This window comes from Gorilla gorilla, chromosome 4 (assembly GCF_029281585.2).
Source record: "Gorilla gorilla gorilla isolate KB3781 chromosome 4, NHGRI_mGorGor1-v2.1_pri, whole genome shotgun sequence".
NCBI classification, from domain to species: Eukaryota; Metazoa; Chordata; class Mammalia; order Primates; family Hominidae; genus Gorilla; species Gorilla gorilla.
The window spans coordinates 82,544,118-82,571,159 of NC_073228.2; the positions used below are offsets into that span (position 1 = coordinate 82,544,118).

Sequence of the window (27,042 nt, forward strand, 5' to 3'; positions counted from 1 at the left end):
CTGGAAGGAAATCCTGGTTGTGGGCTGAGCTCGGGCCATCCACTTGTCGTGGTGGGTGAAGGTTCTGGTCCGCAGGTCTGCTCTCCAAGCTGCCTCGTTGCAGGTGCTGACTTTGGGAGGATTCTCCTTGTCTTGGCCTAGGAGCTTTCTTGCTCAGCTTGGGGAGAGAGGTAGTAATGTCGCCTTCCACCTCATGGACTTCCCAGTTTAGAATGCTGCTTCCCATCCCACCCACATCACCCTCTGTTAGGTAAGCAGGAGCAGAAATGCAATCCTTCATCTCAGCTCTGGAAACTGGGGTTCAGAGAGGGTGTAGAACTGCCCAGGGGCACACAGCCAGGACAGGCCCAAGCCAGGAATTGCACTGGGGGTGAGCAGGGGATGCCTTTCCTGGCTTAAGGTATGTGGGAGGCCAAGAGCCATCATTTTTCCCAGTCCTCTCCTGGAGAGCCAGGGGACATCTGAAGCCAGGGGCTCTGCCTGTTTCCTCTGCACTGTCCCTGTGCTGGGCTGCTCTGTCCCTGTGCTGGGCTGCTCTGAGCTGGGCACTGGTGTGGAAGGTAAATAAGCAGCCCCATGACAAGCTATGAGACCGGGCAGTGGTTTGGGCTCCACCCAGGCCCATGCCTCTCTCTTCTGCTTGCAGAGCCTCAGTGTCTGCATCTCTCAAATGGGCTAAGGACACTCACCTCAGAGGATGGCTGAGAGGATTCCATGTGGGGTGCTTGGCAGAGTTAGCTCCAGCTCTGCATGCCACCCCCTCCCATGGTGCAGCCACCTGGGTTCCACCAGGGCATTCTGGGATGACACCAGACCGGGAGGAGAAGTGCGAGGAGTGGTGTGGTCATTGGCGTCTTTCCTCTGCCTCTGCCTCTGCCTCCCCCGGCCCCTTCCATTCACATGGTAGAAATTCAGATAGCACAGCAGTAAGTGTCCCTCCCGCTCCTGACCTTCCAGCAGCTTCTTCTCCATCCTTCCAGGAGTAATCTCCACAGATTCAGATGCCCCCTGGAAAGGGCTTTCCATTCAGAGTTTCCCCTGGACTCATTCTGGCCCCAGAGAGGCTGTGCCCGATCCGATCCTCGCCCCTTTGCGGGTGTGAACTTGGAGGCTGTGAGAGGGCCAAGTTGCCCCTGGGAATTGTACATATTCTGTTCCACATCCTCCCCCTGTTGTCCGTTCCGTGCCCTCCTATGTCAGGAGTGGAGGGGTGCTAGAAGGCTGTGCAACACACTGTTACCCATTTTGCAGATGACAAACTATGGCGGGGGGAATGGGTTTCCCTTAGCAGAGAGGGAATTGTCCAAGTCATGCCAAAGACTTAAGGGCATGTCATAGCCAGCTTGAGTCCAGGCAGGAGCTGCAGCCACCAGTCAGGACAAAGTCAGGGGACTTGAGAGGTCTTCACCCAGCTGGGGCCAGGAGAAGGCCTGGAGGGAGCATCCCTGCTGCCATCAAGTCCAGGGAGGGCAGAAGCCCATGGAGCTCTGAGCTGAGTTGGGAAGTGACTGGAGGGGTCACTTGTGGGGTGGTTAAGCCACCCATAGATACCCATGAGCCCTGGGGCCAGGGAACAAAAGATGTGTGAAGGCAGGTGACTGACACTTGGGTGTGTGTGGACTTCTACATAGAGAAATCTCCGTGTTCTTGCATGTGCATGTGTCATTTATATGTATACATGTGTATATGTGTATACATCTCTGCATGTAGCTGTGTGTGTATGTCTATATGATTGCATGAGTGTGTGTACACACAGATGTATATGCCCATGTTTCTGGATGTGTGTGCCCAGCCTGAGGGGGGGACAGGGTTCTGTACGTGTGTGCACACGTGTCTGTGTGCATGTGTGTGTGGTTTTGTGTCTATTCATGTGTGTGGTGCCTGTGTGTCTGAGTGCACATTGTATGGAGGGTCTGGGGGCTGCGTATGAGGTAACTATGTGATTCTGTCTGACTCTGGGTGTGTTTTGTGTTGGGTGTGTCTACGTGTGTGTCTGGCCCACATATGCTGGCCCAGGGCAGGATGGAGGGGCCTCCTGTGTGGTGCTGCTGGACTCTGTTGTGGTCACCACAGCCCCGTGGGCTTAGCTTGGGGCACTGGTGGGGCTGATGTTGCCACTTACCTCAGGGTGGGATGGCGTGGAGCGGGCCCATCCCGATGTCCCTGGGTGGCCTGGTGGAATGTGCCCACGGGATGCCCACCACTGGGGGACCCCACCAGCGTTGGGGCTGAGGCTTAGGCTGTGGCAGGCTCAGAGGTCCGTCTATAGCAGTGGCTAGATGTCTGTGGCTGGGGCCTGTGCCTGAGGTCAGAAGTCCATTTGTGGAAGAGGCTGGGAGTCAGTCTGTTGCTGGGATTGGGGAGGGATCACAGGGACCAGGGTCAAGAGTCAGAATGTGGCTGCTGCCATGGCTAAGGGTCAGTCTGTGGCTGCAGTTGCAGATCAGTCTGTATGGCACAGAAGACAGGTTAGGCCTCAGCCACACCACTGTCCCCAGCCCCTTGGTGGCTTCCTGGCCCAGGGGTAACTTTGAGCGCTGGGAACAAGGGGCAGAGAGAAGAAAGCGCCTGTGAGTCCTACTACCAAGCAGGCCTGGGCCCAGCTGTTCCCATGGCCATGGCAGAGAACCCCAGCCAGCCCAATGTGTCCAGAGTGTGTGGCTTCATTGTAGCCAGGAACCAAGGGTGCCCAGGACCGTGTCAGGGTGAGCAGGGCAGTGCTTCCCAAGTGAGACTGAGAAAAGACCCCTGCCTGCCTCTCAGTGCCTTTCCTCAGGCACCCTCTGGTGCCTAGCCCTGTGGCTCTATAACCCTCCTTTCTCTCTTCTCCTACCCTTCTTTCCCCTCTCCTTCATCTGCTGTCATCCTCCCCACTCCCCAATCTGTCTTCCTTTGCAGCTGCCCTGTCCTCTCTTTCCCCCAGCCAGCCTCCTGCCCCCACCTGGGCCCTCTGAACCCCAGGGCCTTGCCTCTTTTAAGTTCAGCAGCTTTGACTTCACTCAGACGCTGGCGCTGAGGAAGGAAGATGAATACCTATAGTCTGGACGCCCCAGGAGAAGGAGGCTGCACGGAGGCCCAGTCACAGGCCTGCAGGTGGGGGCCGTCTTCCTGGAGCCCATGTCCAGTGAAGGGTCCACAGCAGGGGTCAAGGGGGGCTTAGACTCGGATTCTGCCCTGTTTGAGCCTGAAGCTGCACTGACCTCATGGGATGGCCTCCTGCAGTCAAGTAGGGAAGGATGGACAGACACACAGATGACAGGGAAAACTACAGACAGAAGAGATCAAAGGTCGTTCAGATCAAAAGCAGGCAGAAGACACCTCGGTCTTGGCCCAGCACCAGCATTCCTGTGCAGACCCCAGCCCAGGGCAGAGACTGAGATGTACTCCCTCTCCCCTCTCCCCCCGCTTCCCCTGGTCAGGAGGTGGCCACCAAAGCAAGCCTTCTGCCGTCACTCCAGCCAGAACCTGCATGGGTCGGGGTGGGTGGGCCAGATCAGCCTCCATCCTGGAATCAGGGGAGTGGGGGCACTGAGGGGACATTCAAATGTTTGGAACATTTGAAAATGTTCCAAAAATGTAAGAGAACTTGGATCTCTATACTCCCGATGCTCTCCACCCCCATCAGCTAAAATATCAAGCTCTTTGCTTTCAAAGAAAAGCATTTTCTCGAGTGTTTTGCTCTCAGTTTCACATGGTAGCCCCAGCTTGCTCAGGAAGTGCTTGGCATTAGAGGGTTTTGATGGGGAGAAAAGGGAACAGGGCTGTAGTTGTTGAAGGACCGTGCCAGCCCCACGTGGGCAGGGATGCCTGTTCTGTTCCCTGCTGTCCCACAGTGCCCTGAACAACGCCTGGAACATGGTGGGTTCCATAAACGTATACCAAAGGAGATATTTGTGGGCAGTTGGTCTGGGAGACAAAACCAGATCCATGGGGGCAGGAGGGCTGGCAGCTGCAGACCTGGATCAACATGCTCATAAAAAGGGGATATTAAGGCTGGGAAACTGGGAAGGTGACTGGGGTAGATGACCCCCTGCTGACTCAGACAGGGCACAGCTCCTGGTACAGTCATTAAAAATGGGGCCTCTTCAGCAGTTTTCTAAGCTACCACATAGGCATGAAGGGCATTAATGTGTTGGAGCAAGTACAGTGGAGGCTGAGGAGGGGCAGGGTTCCTTCCTGAGGCATTTGCTCTCCCACCAGCCCCACTAGCATGAATGGCAGATCCCAGCAGCCGCATCCATCCTTCTTGCAAGTTGCTCAGGCAAGATACATCAGTGAATCCTGCTAACCCTGCCTTCATAATAAATCCAAAATCCGACCCCTTCTCATTGGCCCCACCCTGGCCAGGCCTCATCATTGCCCACCTGGACTAGTGCAGGATGCAGGCTTCTGTGCTCCTGCCCTGGCCCCACATCTGCCCTCTTCACAGGGAGAAACTCTGACCACCCAAGGGAAAGCGTGTCCCATCCCTGCTCAAAACACTGCAGAAGCGCCTCATCTCGTTCAGTCTAAGAGCCAAAGTCCCTACAATGGTGTGTGTGCAAGCCCCTGTAGGTGTGGCCCCCCGTCCTCTCTGCTCACATCTCTTTCTGCTCACTCCCCTCAAGCCACACTAGCCTCTTGGCCATTCCTCGAAAATCCCAGCCTGGCTGCTGCCTCAGGGTCTTTGCACTTGTTCTTCCTTCTGCCTGCACAGCTTTGCCCCCAGACAGCTGCATGCCTCACTACCTTTGTCTGTCAAGTGTGTTCTCAAATGCTCTTAAGTATGAGCTCTGACCCCTCAGTGTAGAAAAACAGCCCCTGCAGATGCTCCCAGCCCGCTTCCTTGGCTTTATTTTTCCATAGCACGCTTTACCTAAGGTAACATACTACATCATTTACTTATTCATTCTGTTTCTTGTCTGTCAAGACTAGAATGAAAGCTTTGTCTCATTCCTTGCTCTGAATCCTCAACACATAGAATGGAGCCTGGCATCTAGTAGGTGCTCAGTAAATATGTACCAAGCCAATGGATGCATACTTTTGCCACCTTCAAGTTACGTGACTGGGAGCAAGTGCATTTCCTGGACCTCAGTGATCCAGTCTCTCAAATGAGGCTGACTGATGGGGCGGGGGGAGATACATAGAGATTTGAAGTTGCTGCCCCACTACTCAATAAACATGTGGAATAGATGTTAAAACCTGACCCACATCTGACCTCAGGCCTGCAGGCTTCCAGCGTGAGGCTTACCAGACCAGGGCTGAGCTTGAATGCGACTTCTGGGTCTTAGTGTACCAGCCTGGCCTGATGGGCCTCCCCGTCCCTTGTTTCCACCTGGGTGTCCCTGGTGGCCTGTCAGTGAGCCTTGTCCTTGGCTGGCTCCATTGCCTGCATTCCCTAGGACCCTGCTTAGAGTCCCCAGCCCTCTAACTACCCTGCCTCTCTAGTCAACAGCTCCTGTTTACTATTTAGTTCTGGAATGGCATCTGGACACACACTTGCATGAAAGCAGCTATTGAGATAGTGCTTGGCAAACAAAAGGGCTGACATGTCCAGACCTAGGTTCTCCAGAACACAGCCTCACCTCACCAGGAAGGACTGGGCCCTTTAAAACCTGTGAGCACCCCTACCATCCCAGCGAGGAGGGAGGATCCTAATTCCTCTGGGGCAGACTCTTTGTGAAAGGTGAAATCAGAACCTAGGGAGCAGGAAGCCTGCCAGCCAGGCAGCCTCCTCTGCTGGTGTTCCAGCAACATTTGTGGGTGCTGGGTGCTGGTTGCTGGCACCATGATCCCATGGAATCCTGCCAGTAGGGTCTGATGGAGTAAGCAAGGCTTTGGGGTCCATGCACACTTAGGTTTGAATTGTGAGGTTGCCACTCCATTCTGCTGCACTGCCACACGCCATGCACTGTGCTTGGTGGAGGTGAGCAAAGAATCTTGAAATTGAGAGTCAGATGGGATCCGATTGTGTTGCTGTGGTCTTGGCAAGTTCTTTGCAGGCTCTCAGCCTGGGTTTCTCCTCTAGGGGATGGTCAGATCCTGACCTTGGGGTACTGTCTTGTGACTCTCCATGATACCACTTGTGGAAGGGCCCTGGCCAGGTCAGGGTTTCCATCACCCTCTGGCAGATGTGAATGGCAGCCCTGCTGAATCAAGACCCCTCCGTACCACTGCCCCAGGAGCTCCAGGGAGTCCCCAGGGAGCCAGGGAACAAGAGAGGCCCCTGGAACAAATGACAGGCTCTGCCCTTTTTTGAGATAAGCCACCCACCACCATCCCATCCCTCTACACCCATCCCCAGAATCTGGAATCTGTGAAGGGTACTCACTGAGCAACCTGGAATCTGTGTAGGGTACTCACTGAGCGACCTCAGGTGAGTCTTCCGACATGTCCTGGCCCTGATGTTCTCCATGCTCCACCCCACCCCCATTTTATCCAGGGGAACTGTTGGCTCAAAGAAGAGAAAACTTGGGCTTGGTCAGGCTTATGGGAGGAGGGCTTGGTTTAACTTCATTATTCCATGCATTCACTCACTCATTCATTGAACAAGTGCTTATGGAATGTATACCAGGAACCATTCCAAATACGGAAGACACACCAAGGAACAAACAGACAAAAATACCTACCAGATACATAAATATGTAAATTACATGGTATATTAGAAGGTAGGGAACAGCATTCCAGGCAGATGGATCAACAAGTGCAAAGGTCCTAAGGTGAGAGCGTGCCTGCTGAATTCAGGAACTGCAAGGGGCAATGTGGTGAGTGGGGCAACAGGCTGGGACTGAGGGCAGGAGTTGGTGGGGACCTGATTGTGTGGGCTGTCATCAACCACCTGGGGGACTTTCTCCTCCTCATCACTCAGAAACTGAGGAGGGGAGGGAAGACATTCCAGCCAGGTTGGTGATCCCCAGCGGGCATTTGGGCTTTTCCGTTGCCACCTTAATGGTATACACAATGCACATCTCCTGGTTCACTCAGCAGCCTCAGGACTGAGTGACCCTAGTCCCCAAGACAGATATTGAAGACACAGACTAAGCAGCCTGACATTTTAAATATGGGGAGCCCAAAGTGGGGCGGGGCTGCCCAGGACCTTAGGGATTCATTTCTGGTAGGGAGGGCTGCTACCAGGCTTCAGGGAATGCCAGAAAAAAGGTGCCCGAGGCCCGCCTGGCATGTAATGATGGGCAGGGTTGGCTGTAGGATGTATAGAGACTTTAGTATGGGCAGGGTGGGGGGTTAGTAGGTGGAGAGGGGAGATTGGGACATCATTGAGCAGCAAAACCCAAGTGTGACAGGTGGTCGGTGTGCTCCTGCCAGAGCAGAGGGGCCTGAGTAGGAGGAAGTGGAGGTGGAGGCCGAGGAGAATGAGACAGACAGACTCACTGGCCAGCAGGAGAAAGTGGTGGGACGAGCCAGGGCTGACACATCTGTGTGATCCCTGGTGCAGTAAATCCGGTAGATGGATGGACACGTGGATGGATAGAAAGGTGGATGGATGCAGCGACGGATGGATGGATGAATGAATGCATGCATGCGTGGGCGGTGAGCGGCCGGGAGAGGGGCGGGCCAGCTGAGCGCTCAATCACAGCCCCGGGGCTTGGCGCCCGCCAGCTGCACTCAGAACCCCCCTCACCGTGGCCCTGCCCTGGGGCGCGTAATTACGTGCCCCCAGGGCTCTGGAGCGGCTGCTGGGACTGCAGCGAAGAGGGGCCCGCGCCACCGCCGCCAGGCTCCACGCGCCGGCCTTGAGCGCGCTCCCCTCGGCCGCCGGGAAACCTAGAGGCGCGGTTTGGCCCCAAGGTCCCCGGTCCCGCTCTTCTTTGTCTCGGCCTAGTTCTCGGCTGTCTCCGGGCCGCGACCCACCTCTCCTGGCGGTCCTTGCCGCATGCTTCTGTGCTGCCCCAGAATCATCGAGTGTCAGTTCTCGCTGCCTTCCCGGCCAGTAGGCGTCTCCCCCAGCTGGGGAGGGTCCCCCAAACCCTGTGCTTCTAGGACCGCGGGGCCGGCAAGCGGCAGGATCTCCAAGCTGCGTCTCTGATGCGGCGAGGGGAGGCGCGCGATGAAGGCCCCCCTCTTCTCCGCCTTCTCTCTACGCCCCACTGCTACTACACGTCGCGCTGCGCCGCGACCCCGGCGCTGCCTGTTGGCGCCTTAAGCGGCTCTTCTGCCGCGGTGCGATCCCCGACGCCGGGAGGACTAACCCCCACCCGCCAGGTCTCAGACCCCACGCAGATCCAGCCACACACGCAACCGCCTGCAGATACCCACCACAGCCCTTTAAGTTAACCCAAAGCCCCGCACAGGCGCACTGCCCCTACATGCGCAGCCCCACGGCCCCACACACCCACAAGCCCACTCGCAAACAGGCCCACATGGCCAGACAACTGCCCTCTGGACACTCAGCCCCACGCAGGCACAATCCCATATACACACAACCGCACACAGGCGCAATCCCACCCACGCAGTACCTCACGGAGTCACACAACCCCCCTATAAACAATCGCACAGACACAACCCCACGCAGCGCCACATCATTCAGTCAAACTGAGACCCAGAAACACATTCACTAGCTTGTATCCAGACCCCCCCCCCCCAAGCCCCGTGACATTCACTCGTAGGACAGACCAGAAATATACAGCCACATTGATACACACACGGACCTAAACGCACAGCCAAGACCTCACCCGCAGGCTCGTAAGTCACTGGAAAAATATTAAAGCGTTCCCTCCCTCCCCTCCTCTTATCTTTGACATACACACGCCTGCGCGCGCGCGCACTCTTACACTCACACCCCCCGTCCCTAAGCGCGTCGGAGCCTCGCAGCGGGTGACCCCGAGGCCCCGCGGTGAGAGCCAAGGGAGCGTCTCCCCGGCGCCCCCTCCTCCCGCTCCCTTCCCGAGCTCATCACTCGCCCCCCCCCCCCGCCCGCCTCCTCCTTCCCTGCCCCCTCCTCCTCGTCCCTTCCCCCGCGTCTGGGGCGCGGGCTGCGCGCAGCCAAGCCCCCTCATCGCGCGCCCCTCCCCGCGCGCGCCCCGCGCCAGCATCGCGCTTACCGAGTGGATGCGGCCACGGGGCCGTCTCTAATTACCTCCTGTCCCCCGGCGGCCTGTGAATAATGGCTACTGAGGGCGCTCGCAGGGGCTGCTAAGAAGGAAACGCGGGGCGCGAGAGGCGCGGCGCGCGCGGGAGCGCGAGGGAAAGGAGCGAGCCTGGGGCCGCTGCGAGCGGCTGGCGAGAGAAAGGAATCGTGCGAGCGCTCACATTTGTTTCTCCCAAGGATCTCATCTGGCCACCGCGTTCTGGAAGAGGCGAGAGGGAGAGCGTGCGCGAGAGGAGAGAGACGGCGGGGGAAAGGGAGACGGCGAGACGCGCAGCGCCGGCGCCCGGGAGACCCAGGAGGAGCCCGCAGGTATTGTTGGCGGTGGAGCTTTGTGTCTTCGGCGGGCTGCTGTGGGCGCCAGGGCTCCCCGAGCCCCCGGCCCGCCGCCGCGCGCAGACCTGCCCGGAGTCCGGGGCTGCAGGCTGGGGTCGCCGCCCGCCGCGGACACCCCTCCCGCGGCGCCAGGATCTTGGCTGGAGTTGCGGATTTGCATGTTTGGGGGTTTTCCACGCTGGTTGAGGGAATCGGTCTCAGAAGAAGGAATTTCTTTCTTTCCTTTTTTTTTTTTTTTTTTTTGGCTGCTTTTGGCCACACTTTGGTTGTGCTGGGGATTCCCCCCTCCCCTTTCCTCCACAAAGCATTGGTGAGCGGTCTTGACGACTGTGGTATTGGCGGAAGGCATGGGGCTGAGATGGCGGGGCTGGTGGCCGCTGATGGGGAGGCGAGAGATGCCAGAGAAGGAAGGAGTTCTGTTCAAGTTCGCAATCTGCGCCCCGAAGCTGGTCGGACCGGGGAGGGCGATCCGCGCGTCCGATCCTGCTCCGGGCAACCGATGGGAAACTTCCCGGGAGCGCGGCCTCCCTGGGGACTCGGCGCCCCTGACGCCTCCAGGCGCTTCCTCGGGCCGCTGCCGCCCCTCCTCGCCGCCCGCCAGCGCTTAAGGTCGCGCTCTCCCCACCCCCGCCTTCCTCCCTTCCCCGGCGGCTTCCGGATCTGGACAGAGCTGCAGGAGCGGCTTCAAACACTTCCCCTGGAGACCCCTCCCCACTCCCCGCACGAGAGCCTGCCCAGTGGCCCCCCTGCCCTGCGCCCCAGTCTCACGCGCGGTCGAGTGGCCAGGCTGACAATGAAATCTCGCACCTCTGCCGTGGGGGAGTGGGGTGGGGAGGAGGTCCCTACTGGGGCTGCTGACCCTGGGCCTCGGGCAGGGGGAGGGGGCTCCTGGGGGAGGGGCTTGTTTTGGTTAGAGACGTCGACCTGGGATGGCGCCGGGGCAGGGAGGGGGCTGGGGGTTGGGCGCGGCGAAGGCGGCAGGCTTGGGTTCGCGGCCGGGGGTCGTGGATGGCAGCCCCTCTTGGGCTTGGTGATTGGCTGGTGACTTCAGGCACGTCGAGGGCCCCTCCAACCTCAGCCTCCTCCCCTCTGGTACAATGCGGGCTGAAAGAGGTGATCCCGAGGGTGCTGTGCTTGTGTGACGAAGTGTTTGTCTCCTGCGATCCTCAGCAGACGCTGCTCCGGTGACCCGGAGATCCAGACGCCTCGACCCCTCCCTCAGGGCCGGGAGGAGAGGAGGATGAAGGGGGAGGAGAGTGGTGGGAACTTCTCCTTTTCCATTGAGGCCATGGGAAGGGAATGCTAGCCCAGAAAATTTCTGGGGACCGCAGTTCTGAGGCGGGGACTCAATCCAAGGGGGGACCACCGGGTCAGAGGCTTCCCGGCATGCAGAAGCCCCCAGATTCTTTTGCTCCATCGGGGGATGCAGAGGAAGGAGAGAGGTGGAAGAGCGAAGGGCTAGCTGGACTGGCGTTGCGGGGGTGGAGAGCCCGTGGAAATCAGCCTTAATTGGATTCCCAGGCAAGCAGCCAGGCTATCAAGGTGCCCCCTCCCCTTTTTCTTCCTGGGGTAGAGAGCCAGGTCCAGAGACACCAAGCTGGCAACCCAGGCAAGTGAAGGCAATTCCTCTCCCTACTTAAAAAGAGAATTCCTGGGGGAGAGGGGAGGCACCTTTTGAGAGGGAGGGGGGCGGCTAGACTGTGTTCAGGCTGTTCTGTCTCTTGGTCCAGGAATAGAAAGAGTTAACCCTCCCCCAGAAATTTGTCAGCCCCCACACAGCAGGGAAACATCGTTGGACCCTCTGACATGCTAACAGTGTGACACCGGCTGACTGGAGCTAGCAGATTCTAGACCCTGGACTCCCCCTTCAAAGCCCAACAGGACTCGGCTGGGTGGTGCCTTGTTCAGGGACCTTGTGGGAGGCGGAAATGAGAGAGCCCAGAGAGGGTCAGGCAGCAAAGCAGTGGCCTTGTGGCCCGGAGGGAAGAGGGGTTACAAGCCAGGGCCATCGGAAACTGGAAGGGAAGTCGCCATGGGTCTGGGGTAGAGGGAAGGGAGAGGCCCTTCTACCCTTTGCCCAGGCTCCTGAGCAAGCCTTTGCCCTGCTCCCCACCCTTCCCACACACCCACTCAGCTGCAGGCCTGGCCATTAAAGGTGGGTGTCTGACCCATAGGTTGGACCATGAGACCCTAGTGGCTGAGGGAGGCCTGGGTGAGGCTCTGGGAGGCAGGACTGAAACCAGCAGGGATTCACTGCTGCTCATGCCCCATGGCACAACCCCCTTATTTATGGGGCTGCCTTCCCTTCCCCAGACCTCGAGTTTCCGTTTTCAAGAACCTTTTTCTTCCTATCTTCCTTAGGGCCCCCAGGGCCTAGCACACAGCAGTCACTCACAGTGTCCTGTATTTGTCCAGCTAAATGGAGTGAATGAATCAGTGATGAATGAATGAAAAGGGAAAGTTTCTCAATTGGAAGCATCTAGCCCTTGTGGTTTTTTTTAAACCTTTTTGAAATGTATATTGTAAAATAGCATTCACAGAAAAGCTGAAAAAAAAAGAGAAAAATAAGGTTATTGACAGTCTTAGAGGGCTCTGACAATGTTAGTATTTTGATGTAGTTCTTCCCAGTCCTTTTCGACTCGGTGGTTGGTTTGTTTTTTAAAGACTTTGTCGTCATTCTCTATATTCAGATGTATATCCTGCTTGCTTTGCCGGCATAATGTGAGCCTTTTCCTGTTTTGTAACCAATGCTTCATAAACACCATGGTTAATGTCTTCAGGCTTTTCCAATCAAGTGGATGTACCATAATTTACTTAATATTCCCCTTTTGTCCAACATTCTGGATGTTCCTGATGAATGATGAAGTGAATATATTTTGTATAGCTTTTCTTGATACTTAAAATGATTTGCTCAAAATGCCGCTGCTGATGCCGAAGGCTCCGACTGCCTGCAGTGGGAGAAATGGCTTCTCTAGTTTTCCCTGGATAAATGGGACACTATTTTTCCTTCCCCACAATCTAGAACCTTCCATCAGAGCCGAAAAGAGCCTTGGCAATGAATCACCTATCTGACCTCCCTCCTTTGACAGAAGAGGAAGCCAGAGCCCAGAGAGGGGAAGTGAGTCCCAAGGTCACACAGCAGTTGCTGGGCTATGCAACAGCAAAGACCCAGCTACTGATTTGCCATGTTGGTTTTCGCATCTGAAAAGATTCCTGAGGTCTTTAAGGCTGACCCTGCCCATTTCACAGATAGGGGGACTGAGACCCCAAGCTTACCCCTGGTGCCGCCAGCTGGAGCCCCAGACAGGCTTCTCGGCCCTCCTGGGCCACCCCCGACTGGGTGTGTTCACGGGATCTGGTGGCTACAGGCTCCCTGTTGCCCGCCCCACCTGCCCACCACAGTTCCCCTTCCTCTTTGCCATCCCATTCTCCAGACAAAAAGCTGAGGATCCAAAGCAGATGCAGTGAGGCGGTGGGACTGTAGGTCTCTGGGGACCCTAGTGGTTGCGTCCTTGCCCCATGCCTCAGTTTACTTGTCAGAGACCTAACCTTGGATCTGTTCAGGAGCAGAGGCAGGTGTTGGCACAGATATGAGGTATGAAGGAGTGGCGTGGGGGATGGGGTGCACCTTAAAATCTCTCTCTGGCCCGAGATTCACCCCAGGAGACCCCCCGGGGAGAAGGGAAGGAGAGAGAGAGGGAAGAAAGAGTTGAAGCAGAGACAGTAGGAGAGAAAGCAAGGGATTAGAAAAGTGGGAAGGGAGTTGGAAGGAAGAAAATGGGGGGAGGATAAAGGAGGAAAAGAGAAAAAAAGACGTAAGTGAAATGAAGAAAGAAGAGAGAAAGCCCCCTCATCTTCTTGAGGGCCTCAGAGGGCACCCAGGGAAGTGGCTGGGTGGCATTTCTCCCAGTGGGGGTGTCCAGCTGGCCATCCAGGTGGGCTGTGCAGGGCCCGGTGGAACAGCTGTTTGGGGGCCAGAGGTGGGAAGCTCTGGCTATGTGGGTGTCAAGGAGGCAAGGCCTAGGGGTGGTGACTTCTCTATTTTACTAGGTCCCTCGTGGGGCAGGTGGCAGGGCACCCCAGGGGAGAGGCTCAGGGGTGCTTGTGGGGGACAGGGTAATTGTGGCTCTGATTCCCCATCAGAGGACAGGGACTTTCTGCCCCCTCCCCTGCAGCACACCAACCATCCAGGTTGAGAGAAACCTGCCGTGAGTGTGAGCATGTGGACATTTCTGTGATGTGTCTGTGTGCTTGGATGTGCCCCCATGGACATGTGCATCTGTGTGTGCACGTCTGTGTGTGCATGTCTGTGTGTGTGGTGTGCCTGTGCCCAGGGTACCCAGGGTGCCTCTCTTTTTGTGGTGTGTTTGTGTATGTGTGCACATCCGTGTGCCTCTGATCCTGCTTGTGTATTTCTTAAGGGGTTTGTGTGCCTTCCAGCTTGGGCATGTGTTGTGCATGCGTGCCTCTGTGTGTGTGTGTGTCCGTCCCTGTGTGTGTCCCCTCTGTGGTGTCAGTCTCTGATCCCATTTGTGCATTTCTGAGGGGAAGGGAGGGTGCCCCCGAGCTCGGTCTTGTGTGTGCGCGCGCGTGCATGTGTGTGCATGTCTGTGTGTGAGCACACTGTTTCCTCCTAATGGCCCCAGGAGGGATCCAGGCATCAGGCTTTTGTGCTGCTTCAAGGTTGTGGCTGGGTGGGCGAAGAGAGGGAAGGCCTTCGACAGGGAGGGGTGGGGTTGAGGGAGGCAAAAGAAAATCTTAAAAGACCGTCTTCCCTCTGGTCTCCAAGGAGATCAGGCTGTGAAATGATCCGCACGTTAATTAAAAACGATTATATCCTGATTGAGCCATTCCTGCTCACATCCCCCAGCCAGGGAGAGGAAGAGGCTGAGAGCAGAGGATGCAAAATGGGGTAGGGTCCAATGGCAGGGCACAGCCAGGTGGAGCCACAGCCCACGGAGGGGAGCACAGGCTGGGGGAGTCAAGTGGGAAGGTGTTGAGGGGCACGTGCCCAAGTCTGATTGGAGCTTCTCCTTTGAATTTTAGGGACTCTCTTCTGGTGGTGGTCTCTGAGATCCCAGGAGTGGGTGGCAGCCACCCAGCCCCATGGATCTCCACTCATATGCCAGGCACTGAGCTTGTTGTTTGCACAGATCCTGCAAGTCAGCGCTTGTGGTTCCAGTTTTACAGAGAAGTGACATGCTTGAGGTCATGCAGCCAGGAGTTGGGAGCCCCAGATTGGACCCAGTCCTCTGACCCCGAGGCCCAGATGCCCTTCATAGCTCCTAGCTGCCCCCAGATTCCCACCATGAGCCCCTACCTCTGCAGGACCCCTGGGAGGCTGGGGCCTACCATGACAAGACCTTCTCCATGGCGCCCCTGAGGTGGTTCCTTTCTGAGGTCCAAGCAGCACAGGGCTGGGGGGCTGTGATGTCCATTCACGTGGGGAGCTGGGTGGCTCACTAGCCTGGAGCAGCCTTGGGCTGACTCAGGTCACCTTTGCCAACCTGGGCAAGGCCTGCCTCGCCCCACCTCACTCCTCCCCCACACTGGCTCATGGTTCCACAGCAGACCAGCCACAGGTGCCCCGTGAGGCTCAAGACACTGTATCCACACTGCTGGGTACCTGTGCCATGTCTTTTCTGGAAGGAGTCTGGGCCTGGTCACGCTGGGCCTTGCCTGGTTATCTGTCTGCTGTAAGCCTTGTAAGGACTATGGTGGTAGAAAGGAGTAGTAGTAACAATAAACCAGACGACCCTCCACCTCCACCCCAGCATCAGGTGTTGCGGGGTTCACAAGCGTGGCAGATCTCAGCATTTGTGGGACCTGCCTGCTGCCATACCTCTGCCCACTCCCATCCACCCATGTGCCACCTCTGTGTTCCCTGAGCCCAGCTTCTCTGAGAGGAGGAGACCCACTGTGGCTTGGCCACACCCAGAAGCAAGTGAGATCGCTGGCCACGAGTGGGGGCTTTTTCTGCTTCTTTGAGCCTCAGTTTCCCCTTTGTATAATGGGGATGATAGCTTTTTCCGGAGAGGACTGACAAGAGAGTAAGGAAAACCAGGTCAAGTTTGTTCAAGTGCCTGGCAGCCCTGGAACGCACACAGAGGCCCATTTGTGCATTTGTGCACCTGTCCATCCGTTCAGGGTACTTGTGTGTTGCCACAGGCCTTGGGTTTGCTGGCTTCTGGGGAGGGACACACACTGTCACATTTCAGTGCTTTCTAGGAGACAGTCTGGGGCTCAGGTGACTGTCATCTCAGCATGAGCCTCTAGGGGGCAAAGATGCTCACTGGACCCACCTGAGGCTATGTTAGCAAAGGTAGAGTGGGAGAAGGGAGAGATGTTTCTGCTGGGGTAGGTCCTAGTGAGATTTGCTGAACCTGGTCCCACATCTTAGCAGGAGCCAGAAACAGTATCACGAGGCATCAGAGGGGCGGGCAGAACAGGAAGTCAGCATCCACCTGTTCCCCAAGGCAGAACTGGGAGAGAGGCAGGCAGATGTTCACTCATTCCACAAAAAGCCCTTTGCACTGAAGCAGGCAGAGAGACCCTGCCTGTGCTGGGTCATCCCTGCAAGATGCCACCTTTCAGGAGAACAGTTTTTGTGATGTTGGTATCTGCCTTCCTCCTAAATATCCCCTTCCTGCCCTTCCCAGGGCCTGAAATGCTTCTGTTAGTCACTGCTGAGGTCAGAGCATGGAAGGCCCTGATTAAAATGCAAACTGTTACTTGGAGGAGTGATCAGAAGATGAACTCATGTTTGCATAATGCAGAGGCCACCCACCCCTAGGCCCCGCAGGGCCAGGCAGGCAGTGCTGATGGGGTTGTGGTGGCTGCCTGGCCCTCATGGGGTGCGGTAGCTCGGCTCTGCCAGAGCAGCCCATGGGGATGCAGCCCATGGCGCCTGTTGCCCACTGTCTCAGGAACAGGATTAGATGTTGACATGACACTTCCTGGTCTGTATATGTTGTCACCTAATTCAGCAGCACCCCTACGACCAGATTTAGACCTGGGGCCACTAGTGCAGCCTCCTGGCTTCATTGCTGCTGCCCAGTGATCACTATGACCATCCTGCAATACAAGTGGGGCAGGGACGGCAAAGCTGGGGCTCCCAGAGGGGAGCTCCCCTGCCCAAGTCTAGGCCAGTGAGGCCCTGCCAGGGCTGAGGTGTCATATGAGGTGCTGTCACCAGACTGGGGGACCGAGGCACAAGATGAGACTTTGTTGGCCCATGAGGGTAGGCTGGAGGAGGCCTTTCCAAGTGTGGCACGGGGTGGAGAGGCAGAGAAGCTTTGCCGGTGCCACTCTTCTGTGGGTGTCCCAGCCACAGGGGCCTTACTTCGGGCCCACTCGCAGCCTGGGACCTTGGGCTAGAGTCCCTGAGTGGCCAAGAGAGAGCCCTTTCTAGGCAGCAGGGCAGGCGATGCCCAAGGAGGCAGGCTCTGCAGGAGCTGGGAACTGCCAGAGCGCCAGGCATGGTGCCAGCCTGGTATGCTTCTCATACCCACCCAGCCCTTGGTAGCCCTCCTAGAGGTGAGGACGTGGGAGCAGAGGGGCCACACACATAGGGTGTCGGGACCAGCCTGAACCGGGTCAGCCTGACCCTGCACTTGGGGTGCCTGGCGGCCAGGCCTGTCCTGCACATCTGATTCATGCCTCGTTTACAGGCTGTGTTTCATTCCCTTCAGTCCTTCCACAGTGTCTGCTGATGGCCCCAAGGTTCTGGCCCAGATGCCCTGGCGAAGGCACCCAAAGGGACAGGGGCTGGGTCTCCAAGGGGAAGCATTTTGCTGCAGAAGGAAGGGTGTTGGCTGCAGGACACAGCATGCCAGAGGCCTGGGGGTGTGGGTGGCGAGCAGGTGGGATTGGGGAGGTGGAGGCAGGGACTGAGGCCAAAAAGGAGTCTGGGCCTTGACTGCTTGAAGGGTTTTATCTTGAAGGCAGTGGGAAAAGATGGGTGCTCTGGGCAGTGAGCACCGCTGGAGCAAAGTCTCGGCAGTGGGAACACACAGGGACAATGAGGAGAGGCTCAAGAGGATCAGAAGAGGACCCAGGTGGGGCCTCAGTTTCCTCCCTGAGAACTCCTGAGTCCTCTGGGGTGTGGGCTGGATGAGAGCAGCCTCCCTCCTCCTGGAGCTGCTGTGCAGGCCTAGAATGCTGGTCTAGAGGGAAGCAGGGACCTGACCATCTCCCCAACCTCGTGCCTAAGCCCAGAGCAGCTCGGCCTAGCCCTGCATCCCCTGTGAGCTGAGCACTGGGAGGAACTGTTCAGTCTCGGCTGAGAAGTAGGTGATGGTCCTGGGAGACTGATAATTAAAGCTCAGCAGATTATAATTCCCTGAAAGAAAGCTCAGCACAGAGAGGGAGGAACAGTGCCCAGAGCCTTGGCGCAGGCTGGAGGAGGATTGCTGGGGGAGGTGGTGGTGGGGGGAATAAGAATGATACCTGGAACCATCATGTTCAGAGCTTCCTCTCGGTGAGGGCTCCTAGGTGCCCAGCCCTGGGCACTTTGCTGTTTCCAGTCTTCAGACCCTCCTTGCCAATGAAAGGTTCCTGCCATCCCCATTTTACAGATGAAGAAACTGAGGCTTGGAAAGGTCTGGCAACTGTGGTTCAAGGCCCATGGCTGGTAAGAAGTGAGCCTGCGGCTGAACCCTGGGCTGTGTTGGGAGCGTTGGCCTCCTTATTGAGAAGAAGGCACTGCTTAACTCAGAGAGAGGCTGGCTGTCTGATGGCAGAGTCCCGGGCAGGCCACAGGCCTGAAGCAGGAACAGGTTGGAGCAGGGAAGACCCCTCAGGACACTCCCCATGTTTGTGGCCTTCTGTCTGGGGGAGGGGGATGGGATCAAGGGTCACACTGTGGTGACTGGATCTGCCATTCACTTAGTCATCTGTTGTGTGATGCCAGGCAGGTGACGTCCTTCCTTGGCCATCTCCTCTATAAAGGGCTTGTGTTCTCCTGGGGTTTGCAGGCTTCTCTAAGAATCTCTTCCTCCCTCATTAATCCTACAGGTCCCAACTGAGCCTGTTCTCATGCCAGGAGCCCCTGGCACACTCCTCTCATCACCTGCCGGAGCTGGGCTCTATTATCATCCCCATTTGACAGAAGAGCACACCAAGGCCCAGAGGCTACTGCTGCCTGGCGGTCAGCCTTCTCCTCACCAGTTAAACCTGCTTCGTGCAGTCCTGCTGCCCAGCTTGTTGCTCCTGCCTGTCTCCTTGGCCCTGCCTGGAAGACCTTCACTTTCCCATGCCCCGTGCAGAGCCTACCACCTCCTCTGCCATCTCTTCCACGGAGAGGCCAGGGCTTGAGCACACAGGCCAGAGGTTGTCCTCTGGCAATGCCCCCAGGTGGGCGCTGTTTGGCCAGCCCAGGCTTTTAAAAATAACATTGGATTTCACATAAAAATTCTACATTTTGCTTCCCTGAAAAAAAAAAAATCAGGTCGGCATTGCAGGGCCACACACCCACAGGGCACTATCGGCAGAGCTGCCATGGGACTGCCACCTTCTGAGTCACCTGGTTCCCTGCAGTTCCCACTCATGTGCCAGCTGGGCCCTGGCACTCTGGAGCTTGCCACCCTGCTTAGACCTGGGTTCCTGCCCTGGCATCCTGGCTTTCCCTGATCCGAGGCAGATTATATCTTTGAAGCTCATCTAGTAAATGTCAAAACTGAGAAACTGATTCCAAACTGGGTCTTAGTGTTTTCTGAGAATTCTCCAGGCCAGAAAGAAAAAGAAAGGGTGCACCAGATGCGGGGCACTGCGTGGGGAAAGATAAGGAGGTGTGAAAGGATGCAGAATGCTTGGGGAATAATACCATGTTCTCCTTGCCTGTTAAGTACTTGGTTGGCAATGCCTGAATACTAACACCAATCAGATTCTGCTTGTTCTATAAGATGATTCATTCATTCCAGGCATTCAGATGACCCTCACAGCATCCCTGATAGAGCACCATTGTGGGTGCTTTTATTCTCATTTTCAGCAGATGAGAACACTGGATCTCAGGGAAGTGCCATGGCACGCCCCAGGTCCCAGTAAGGGCAGGACCCTGACAAGAATTCCGACTCCTGACTCCCAGTCCAGTGCTCGTTCTCTCTAGGACACTGGAAAAATGGGCTCTTAGGTGGGCTTCTTTCTCTGGTGCATTTTTTAAATGCTCCTTTAGTTAATATGCGGGAGGGATTTCCATGTTCTCGTACATAACCTTTTGCTGAAGTGACAACGTGCGATAAAAGGGTCCCAGGAGAGCCAGTGTAATTTGGGCTGTGAGGGACAGAGAATACCAATGCAGAAGCCTCTGCTTCGGCCTGGCTGCTCCTGGGGGCTGGGAGACCCAGGGCCCCCTCACCACCCAATGCAAAGGTCTGGCCATCTTGGGCCCTGGGACCACGTGTATGCTCTGATTCGTCTTCCACTGCTTGGTTTATTTTTCTCACGTTTTTGGGTGAGGATCTTGGTTCCTAGAGGAGGGAGGTCTAGGCAGAGAGAAAATGAGCATCCAGGACAGGGGGAGAGATTGAGGAGGATGCGTGAGGCAGACGTTGAAGCCTTGTTTCTAGTCAAGCACTGGCTAGTTGGGGGGTATCAGACAAAGGGGTCCACATAGAAGGCAAACTGAAGGGCATGTTCAAGTGCTGTTCACGCCTGCCTTTAGCCCCCAACGACCAAAAGGGGGCTTGGCATAGTGAGACCCTCTCTCTACAACTTTTTTTTTTTTTTAATTTAGCCAGGCATGGTGGTGGGTGCCTGTGGTCCCAGCTACTCCAGAAGCTGAGGTGGGAGGAACACCTGAGCCCGGGAGGTCAAGGCTGCCGTGAGCCAAGATTGTACCACTGCACTCCAGCCTGGGTGACAGAGCGAGACCTTGTCTCAAAAAAATAAAAAGTTGGGGGGATGTTAAGGAGGTTCCAGTTAATTGTGGCTGATTCTAAATTGGGAGGCCTAACAAATGGTACTTATCCTCCCGTGGGAGCAGACCAGAGCTAACCAAGGCCGCTGGGAATGGGGGTCATGGAGACAGAGCCCCTTTTCCCTCCCACCCACCTGAAGGCTCCAAGAACTTCCACTGCAGAGGTGTCAGCGACGGACCTGGTGCAGACCAGTGGGCCCACACCTGCTTCCCTATGTGCGGGTCAGAGCGTGTAGGTGTATTACATGCCTGCCTGTGTGTCTGCGTGTGAGCTCCTTGGACACACACGGGCACATATCTGTGCTTGCATGTTTGTACATCTAAGTGTGTGCGTATCTGTGTGTTCTGACACCAGCTCGCGACACCAGCTCGCCCTCCACAAAGCTATTTCCAGGCCCCATTCCCCAAGAACAGCCATCTCTCTCTCCTTTCCCACCTGACATGGGGCAGGGAGGAGAGAATCTGTTTGAAATCTCAACAGGACATGGGCTTTGCACCTCCAGAGAGCAAGACTTGCTTGTGTGGACAGAGGTGACATAGAAAGGTTTCAGTTTCATCCAAAGAGAAACTTTCTTTTTTTTTTTTTCGAGACGGAGTCTTGCTCTGTTGCCTAAGCTGGAGTGCAATGGCATGATCTCAGCTCACTGCAACCTCTGCCTCCCGGGTTCAAGCAATTATCCTGCCTCAGCCTCCCAAGTAGCTGGGATTACAAGCTCCCACCACCATGCCCAGCTAATATTTTGTATTTTTGGTAGAGATGGGGTTTCACCATGTTGGTCAGGCTGGTCTTGAACTCCTGACCTCAGGTGATCCACCCGCCTCGGCCTCCCAAAGTCCTAGGATTACAGATGTGAGCCACAATGCCCAGCCTTTTTTTTTTTTTTTTTTTTTTTGAGACGGGGTTTCGCTCTTGTTACCCAGGCTGGAGTGCAGTGGCGTGATCTTGGCTCACTGCAATCTCCGCCTCCCGGGTTCAAGTGATTCTCCTGCCTCAGCCACCCAAGTAGCTGGGACTACAGGCGTGCGCCACCACGCCCGGCTGATTTTTTTGTATTTTTAGTAGAGTCGGGGTTTCACCATGTTGGTCAGGCTGGTCTCAAACTCCTGACCTCAGGTGATCCACCTGCCTCAGCCTCCCAAAGTGCTGGGAATACAGGCGTGAGCCACCGTGCCCAGCCCAAAGACGCACTTCCTGTCATTCAGAAGTGATTTAGAAGTGGCCTGGGCTGCTCCAGGAGGTAGTGAGTGCCCCATCTTAGGTGGGTAGGTGTGCAAGCAGATGCCCAACCTGTGCCTTCCTCTCTTTTGTGGTCCCTTCCTCTCTTTTGTGGTCCCTTCAAAGCGCAAAGTGCCTAGGGCTGTGTATCTCCTGGCGGCAGTTCTGAGGTGGCCCTATTTTGCCAACCCAGCCTGGTTGGAGGGGCTGACAGGGCTTCTGCCCCTAGGTGTCCCCTGAACTTGGCCCACAAAAGTCCTGAGGAATATAGGGGACTGTGATTGTGTGTGTGGTGTGTGATGTGTGACAGTGGACTTGTTTGTGTATCTGTGTTATGTGTGTGCATCTGTGTATGGTGTGTGTACTTGTGCGGGTGGGGCTTCAAGGGTTGAGTGTGGATATCCATGTTGTGAGTGTGCATTTCGCATGGCCCTGGAGGATGGGGGGGACATTTCTGGGCTGTGTGGGTATTGACTGTGAACTGTGAGTATGTGCACTTGGGCCAGTGGAAGTGTTTGTGGCTAGAACGTGTCTGGAAGGAACTGTGCTGAGACCCCCACCGCCTCTGTCCTGGTTCATTCCTTCCCACCCCAGGCTCCTCTCATGGCCCCTGCCCCCAGGTCAGACCTGGGAGGCTCTCAGTCATCCCAAACCCTGACCATTCATGCTCTCCCTCCCAGAGACCTTGGCACCTGCCAGCACTGCTCTTGACTTTGTCCTTGCTCTGGGATAAGAGCAGGCCCAGCAGATGGCCGAGAGGTCCCAAGGAACAGAGGAACAGGGGGGGAGGAGGCCCAGTCACTGCTTAGCTTCTCTGTAGGAGATGTAGAAGGAAGTGGGTCTTTGTGTTTCTGCAGCATCTGGACCAGATGGAGAGACCTTTCTGGAGATGGCATGCACACTTCCAGATAGGAGCTGGAACATTTCCAGAAATGGAATGTTTTTAGAAATGAGACATGGTGTTTCTGGAGACAGGATGAGGACGTTTCTAGAGAAGAGATGAAAAGCATTTCTGGAGGAGGGGCATTTCTGAAGATGAAATGAGAACATTTCTGGAGATGGGAGAGGGCATTTTTGAGGAGTAAAGATGAGGCTTTTCTGGATTCTGAGCATTGCTAGAGATGGAACATTTCTGGAAATGGACTCTTTCTAGAGAGAAACTAGAATACTTCTGGAAGTGGTGTGTTTTTGAAGATGATGCTGGAGTATTTCTGGAAATAAAATAGGGCACTTCTGAAGATGAGGTATTTTTGGAGCTGAAATGCAACATCTCTGGAGATGGGATGTGGCATTTCTGGAAGTGGAACATTCTTGGAGTTAGGGTGGAGCCTCAGTAGACCACTGGCATTTCTGGAGATGGATTACATTTGAAGATGAGGGGGAATATTTCTGGAGATAAGATGGAGCATTTCTGGAAATGGAACATTTTGCAGCTGGGGAATTTCTGGGTTAAAATGAAGCATTTCTGGGGAAGAAACAGGTCATTCTCAGAGAAGGGACATTTTTTGGATTGAGGATGGGACATTTCTAGGGAAGGAGTTTTCTGAAGATGAGGGTGTCATAGCTCACAGCCTGGCTGTTTCAAGGCCACTTGAAGAGGCAATAGGGGAGGGTCTCAGGGGCCCAGAGACCCCACCTGTGGTCCTTGTTTTGCACATGGCCTGAGGGAGGGTCTTGCCCAGACTCACTCCTGCTGAGCTGCAGAGCGGGCTTCTGAGGAACCTTTCCAGAATGCAGCCTTTGCCACCTCCCGGCCCAAAACCCCGGCCTGTGCTGGAATACTACCAGAGGGAGGCCAGAGCTGCCCAGTCTTACTCTTGGGGTCCCTACCTGCTTCTGGTGGGGTCCTGGCAGCGTCTAGGCTCACCACAGGGATAGGCAGTGACTGAATGGTTAAATTTAATTTAATTCAATTTTGTCAAGCCAGCTGAGGCTTGCTCCCCAGCCCCCTCTGCCAGAAGCCTGTACCTTTCCTCCAGTCCCCCGCCCCATATCCCCCTACCGTGGGGATACCTGAGGGTGGCCTTATTGCAGCAGACAGATGGAGGGGGGCTACAAGGCTGAACATGGGCAAGGGTCCAGGGCCCTTCTCGGGCTCAGCCTGATTTCAGGGCAGGGGGCCCCAGCCACCTCCGCCTACTCCAGAGAAGCAGATATTGAGGCCTGTCACCACTTGAGCAGGCCTGGAGCCCCAGAGTAATTATTTCTCTTCCTTAATTGAAATTTCAGCCTCAGTGATCCAGCCTCAGAAGTGTAAGGCAGGCACAGAGACCCTGCCCCTGGTGGGGGGAGGGGGCGCCCCCCACCCTGGCCCCAGAAGGAGGGAGGCAGTGCCATCCCAAGGGAGCAGGTGGCTTCACATGCTGGTGGGTGGGCGTGAGGTGGACGGCTGCTGGTCAAGGAGGCAGGGTCAAGGGGGCCAGTATGGCATAGTATGGCCTGAGCACTCAGTATGGCCTGAGTATGGCTCAGGCCAGTATGGCAGCTGCCATGGGAAGGTTGGGCCTCTCCCTCTGACTCCTAACAGAGGAAGGTGAGGGGGTTGATCTAGGCTAGGGTAGCATGAGGGAGTGAGTACCAGGAGACTGCTGCCTCCTCCCACATCTGGCGGGCGCTGAGGGGTGGGCTGGGGTGGGTGAGGGGCTGTGGTGTGAGTGGGGCGGGCTGGCTGGCGGCAGGCCCAGTTCCTGGTTCAGGGCTGGGTGAGGCGGCTGGCCTGGCGGGGCGGGGTGGGGTGGGCAGGAGGGTGCAGCTGAGGAGCCTGTTTTCCCGGCTGCTGCGGTCAGGCTGGGAGGAGCCTCCGCCACCTGGGTGGTCCCTGCTGCCCCACACGGCCTTGGGCCTGGCCTGTCTGCGGGTGAAGGCGGGGGCAGAGGACTCCAGGGACCAGGAGGAAACTGGGAGAAGCCATGGGCTTGAAATGAGCCTGGGGTCCACCCCTCCGTGAGCTTCTCAAGGTGGCTCTGAGGTGCTGGGGTAAACGTAGCAACTGCCAGCTTGCAGCTGTGTGTGTCTGGACTCAGGCAACCCAGGCGCCACACAGGAAGCTGCTGTACTCACTGGACCCTGATGGGCTGCAGAGGGCCAGAGAGTCTACTTGTGGGCCCTTCTGGGTCTCAGTCTTCTCCATCTGGGGAATGGGTTGGCTTGGTGGGAGTTTTCAGGCCTGCATTACCTTCAAAGGGCTCATGCTGCAAGCATGGGCTGTCCTCCCTGTTTTTATAAATACATGGGCCCCAGCCTTACCCAGACAGCCCAGCACGCTGCCCGTAGTATCCTGGGGAAGGGCAGCAGCTGTCATCAGTGTTATTTCTGAGGTGTGTTTTCCTGGCAACCAGGAAATTTCTGTCAGTGGGAACAGCCTGCCCAAGGCCTCCTCCACCCCTGGGGAAGACAAGTTGTATGACAAGGGAGACAGAGGCAATTCAAAGTGAAGAACGGGAGTGAGGCCGCCTCCTCCGTGCATATTGCTCACACACTGGGGCAGCCACGTGCCCAGTAAAGGCTCTCTTGAAAACCGTGGAGATAGGAGCCAAGCTCTGCAAGGCCCTGACTAGCTCACCTGACCCCTGGCATCTAGAAGCTCACAGCCTATTCTTGGTGGAGGTGTGGCTATGGCTGCCCTCCAAGGAGGGGAAGACAGAGATGGCTGGACAGGATGGGACAAGCCAGCCCCCGGGAGCTGGGGAAGCGAAGGTGAGTGCAAATGAAAACGCAGAATCCCATTTGCAGTCCATTTGCTTAGCAGCCCTGACCGGGAGGGAGAGAAAGAAGAGGGCAGAGCAGGGAGAGATGGGGAGGGATAAGGATACAGAGAGAGAATCTGGCAGCCAGGGGTCAGGGAGCCTTTGGCCGTAAGGCCTGAGATGCCTGCTGCTTACTGAGGCTGTGGCCCCTCCTGCCTTCCAGAGCTAAGAAAGCTTTGCTCTGTCTCAGCTCCAGACACCGCATCCCCACCACACATTCCAGCACCTGCCTGCTTCCCCTGACCTCTGGCTGCCCCACAGACCCCATCCCTACCTCCACTCCTTGGGGATTTTGAGGCCTTATGCCACCACTCCACTCTGAGCAGGCTCAGTCTCCCTGTGTTGGTGGTGGTGCGGGGTGGTGAGAGTGGTCCTGGAGCAGTGGGAACTACCCGGAGGCCACCTGGGGTGGGTTCCAGGCACCAGTCCAGCTGGCCAGTGGGCCACGGGGGCTGACCTTGTCGCCTTGGGCCCAGATGGAGGGCAGCGGTGCTCGGCCCTTCCCCCAAGCACATACAGCCGCTGAGCTAACATGACTCACCGCGTGGCAGCTCCCTCTCCCCACTGGGAGTGGGGATGGAAGCCTCCAGATGCTGCAGCCCCACCCTAAGGGAATCACAGGCCAGGCTGAGCCCTTCCAAAGTGGGGATAGCTGGGGATCAGACATCAGCGTCCATTGAAGGGGGTGTTCACCCGCATGGGGTAAGCCCTGTGCCTGGGACTCTGGGCTTAGTGCCCAGCTAGGGCCTTGGGAGACCCTTGGGCTTCTCTGTGCTCAGGGGGAAAGGAGCTGTGCAGCCTCTAGGGGTCCTGCCTGCTCCAAGCTGTGCTGGTGGTCCAGGCCCCCTTTGGGGAGGACCCTGGCCAGGGGTCCCTAGCTCCTCCTCTGTCATCCAGAGAACCCTTAGGTCCCAGGGGCTGGTGGTGTTCCTCTTCCTCAGAAACACTACCTGCAAGACTGGAACCCTAACACAGCCACCTCTGGAGAGTTGGGGGTCACCCATCTCTTCTTTGCTCCCCACCCACCCTGGTGGAAGTGGTTCATCTGCTCTGAGCCCTAAAGAGGACCAGGTGGGAAAGAGGCCTGATGCCATGCTGGGGGCATCGAATAGGTACAGGCACAGGCACTTCTCTAAGGTTGCTGTGTAGGGCAAGAAAATCAGCTCAGAGAGTGAATGAATTTGCCCCAGGCCACGTGGCCATCAGGTGGCCTGGCTGGGGTTTGAACCTGTCTTCTCAGAGCAAAGCTGACTTGGCTGCACCTCTCTGGACTTCAGCTTTCAGGGAGGGAGGTCCAGGCAGCAGGAGCCTGGGGGACAATGCTATTTTTTATATTGATTTTTGTATTGACCTCCATCCTGTTGCCCACCCCGGCAGGCCCCAGGACAGATCCCGTTTTGGTTTTCGCCAGAACAAAGCAGTCTCTGCTAGACCTGCCAAAGCAGATACTTCCTCAGAGCAGGTGAAAGGAAACTCAATCTTGTCTTTTGTTACTCAAGGAGGGAGTGAGGGAATGGCTTTGCCCTTGAACAGGGAGGCCGTGGGCGGGTGGGAGGGGTGGGTGAGGCAGTGTGGGGAGAGGGCAGGGGCACACATACCTGAACCGAGACACCACCCCCGCCCGCCGTCAGGGCATCCGGAGTGTGGTGACCATGTTAGTATTCAGCACAAGCGCGCGCACACACACACACACACTCGCGCACACACACACGCACGCTCACACACTTAAGCGCACACGTACACGCAC

The 27,042-nt window shown here is 56.5% G+C and overlaps 1 protein-coding gene across 4 annotated transcripts in view; it reads left to right on the forward strand.

Moving 5' to 3' along the window:
* The window catches only part of RAI1 (retinoic acid induced 1), a 130,772-nt gene that overhangs the window by 33,384 nt on the left and 70,346 nt on the right, over positions 1 to 27,042 (forward strand). For 2 of the 4 annotated variants that reach the window (XM_063706625.1, XM_031011710.3), the window contains one exon: positions 9,263 to 9,394. The exons of 1 other annotated variant lie outside the window; for it this stretch is intronic. The gene's annotated coding sequence lies outside the window, so the exon portion shown is untranslated. Of the gene's footprint in view, positions 1 to 9,262; positions 9,395 to 24,302; positions 25,246 to 27,042 lie in introns of those variants that run through there. One more of the 4 variants, XM_019027120.4, reaches the window with a different exon arrangement.